Genomic DNA, 3,433 nt, shown 5'->3' with positions numbered 1-3,433 from the left:
AACTCCAAACAGAATCCAAAACAGAATAGGAAACAGATTCTGACCGATCGGTCGACCGATATTCTCCATCGGTCGACCGACCAGAGAGATTCATGTACCTGTTGTGCATGATTTTCGATCGACTGATCAAATTCATCAATCGACCGATCAGAGCAGTTTTCTCTATGCTTCACCAATCATTCAACAATTCTCTACCTCGGCGAAGTGTTCCCAAAACTAAGTCGACACCAACAAGAACACCAATATGTCGTCGCTCCAAATCCGGCTATACCAATATGGTTGCCTACGTACCCCCTCTCCCAAGGGATCAAGCCGCCTGTAGTTCCTCCAAATGGCCGCAACATGCCTGAACAAGCACAAATCTGCAACAAGTTTCTACAATAATCGAACTTGCTGCTAGGGACCACCTTCGGGAGCATATCTGCTGGATTGTCTTTGGTGTGGACCTTCACAAGCTCCACATCCCTATCTTAAAGAAAATCCTGGACGAAGTGATAGCGAATGTTAATGTGCTTCGCCCTTGCATGGAAAACTTGATTCTTTACCAAATATATGGCACTCATGCTATCACAATGAATGGTGACAGACCGCTGCGAAACACCAAGGTCCTCCAAAAGTCCTCAAAGCCATATTGCCTCCTTAACTGCCTCTGTAATCGCTATATACTCTGCCTCCATCATCGACAAAGCAACTGTAGGATGCAAGATGCATATCCAACACACCGACATATAGGTCAAAGTGAATACATACTCCATCGTCAACCGGTGATTGTCTAAATCTCCAGCATAGCCAGAATCTACGTATCCAATGCATAACTTCCCACCACCGGTGTCCCGCTCAAACATCACACCAATATTAAGAGTACCTCGAATGTACCTCAATATCCAGCTCATAGCATCCCAATGACCCGGACCTGGGTCATGCCCGTGTCGTGAAACCATGCTAACTATCAGTGATAGATCCGACCTCGTACATACCATTGCATACATTAAACTTCCTACTATGCTTGCATAAGGAGTCTTCGACATTAACTCTATATCTTCAACTGATTTTGGTGAAAGACCAGCTGAAAGCTTCAAGTGGGCTCCTAAATATACACTAACTGGCTTTGTCTCCATACTGACATTGAATCGTTGTAATACCATTTTTAAAAAATCCACTTGTGTTAAACAAATTCTGTCCTTATCTCTATTTCTGTCGATCTCCATCCCTAAAATACACTTTGCTTTACCCAAATCCTTCATTTCAAACTCGCTTGAAAGCTGTATCTTTAATTTATCTATGGCGGATTTGAAAATGGAAGCAACCAACATGTCATCTGCATAAAGCAATAAATAAATGTACGCACATCCATGAAGCTTGTGATAGTATACACAAGGATCAAACTGGTTCCTTATGTATGACTTGTCGAGCATAAACCCATCGAATCACCTATACCATTATTTTGGAGATTGCTTCAACCTGTATAGCGACTTCTTTAGTCTACACACCAACTTTTCCTTCCCTACAGTTCGAAACCCTAATGGCTAAGTCATATAAATTTCTTCATTAAGATCACCATGAAGAAATATTGTCTTTATATCCAATTGATCCAATTCTAATCTATACTACGCTAACCAAAGCTAGTAAGATCCGAATCGAATAATACTTTACCACTGGAGAGAAGACCTCATTGTAGTCAATTATTTTTTCTTATGCATAACCCTTCACTACCAACCTAGCTTTAAATCTCACAGGAGTACCTTGAATGCCATCATTTTTTGTATACACACATTTGAAACCGACTGCCTTCCGTCCTTTTGGAAGCTCGACAAGCTCCATATGTCATTCTTGTGAAGTGACTCTATCTCTTCCTGCATAGCACTCTACCACATATCAGCCTCTGAACACTGTTCAGCCTCTCTAAAAGTAGATGGAACTATCTCATCGATACTCTCCATCGGAAGTGCATAAGCAACCACTGTATCTATATACTATAGGCGTCAAAAAGTACATATAGGTCCCCGAATACAGCTCTAAACAAAGAGAAAGCGATGAACGTCATTATCCGAGTGGAAGAGGATTATTCGACGCCGACAAGCGCATGAAGCGAATCGGTGAACCATTGATGACACGACATCGAACCACCACAATGGCAAACGCCAAGTGGCCCGCACACGTCAATCAACTCAAAGCGTCCAAACGCGCCCAACAATCAGTTAGCACATGCGTATCATTCAACTCACGTGCATCAATCAGTTCACGTGCGTCTATCAGCTCGCGCACGTCATTCAACACGCGCGCATCATTCAGCTCGTGCGTGTCGGTCAATACATGCGCGCCAATCAGCATGCAGGCGTCAATCAACGTGCATCAATCAACTCGCACGGAGCGTACAAGCCAACACGACGGGCGAGTGAACGAAACGGGAGACTCTACAAGTCCTGAAAAACCGAAAAAACACCAAAGGCCAGAAAAGCACGCGCGATCCAACCCGCGCGTGCGTCCGACCCGCGCAAGCGCGGATCGAATTGTGCCGCCCAGCGCCCCTTCGCCCAGATTTGACCCGAGAACACATTTTTAGCGGTTTCGATGGGTTTTCACGAGATCTTTTCAGTTCCAAAGGTTCCTAACTACCTAAATCCTATCTCTAAACATGGTTAATCAGTTATTAACTGAAGATAAGGAGGAATCATTCATTCTCATCCGAAAACCCCCCAACCGAAGCCTATAAATACAGGCCTAGGGGATCATTTCATGGGGGTGGATTAATTATCAAGACGATGAGGTGGTGTCGAGTTGGAGAGCAAGGGAGCACGAATTTCAACAAGGGTTAGTGAGATCCTAGTGAATCCCGACATAAAGAAGGAGCAATTTGAAGGATCTGAAGTCCATTCCCGTCCGTTCCTCGATATTAGGCTTAGTTTTAATCTCGAGAAGAGCTACTGATTTCGTTTGATCGATTTTAGCGCTTTAAAAAAATACCTCATTGGTGAGGTAGGAGCTCTGTCGAATTTTCAACAACCGGATAAACCCCGACACAGGCAAAGACACCCACGTAAGCAGGAGACGATAAACGGACTCTCTGCGTTTGTTTTGACGAGAGTTGTAATTTTTATTTTTATTGTGTAAAAGTCTTATAAAAAGACTATCTTTTTATTTTTATTGTAACGACTGAGGTTGTAATAAATACCGCAATGAATACAGCAATTTTTGACGCAAACATATACCGTGCTGGCATTCGTTTGTCTCTCCTAGGTCTCCGAACTGCTATAGAATCCTGAACCTGAGCCGTCGGTCCCTGATCCTGCTCTGCTGTACTTGTATCCTCTAACTCATCACTGTGCTCGCTTGGCATCAACTCAGTCAACATTCTACTGTATATAGTCTCATCTGGACTCTGTGGAGCTACATCAGTCTCCACCATCTGCGATGTCTCTGCTGTCGGGGTGCT

Source organism: Asparagus officinalis, chromosome 8 (genome assembly GCF_001876935.1).
Source record: "Asparagus officinalis chromosome 8, Aspof.V1, whole genome shotgun sequence".
Lineage (NCBI taxonomy): Eukaryota > Viridiplantae > Streptophyta > Magnoliopsida > Asparagales > Asparagaceae > Asparagus > Asparagus officinalis.
Note: the sequence above shows the minus strand (reverse complement) of the source record.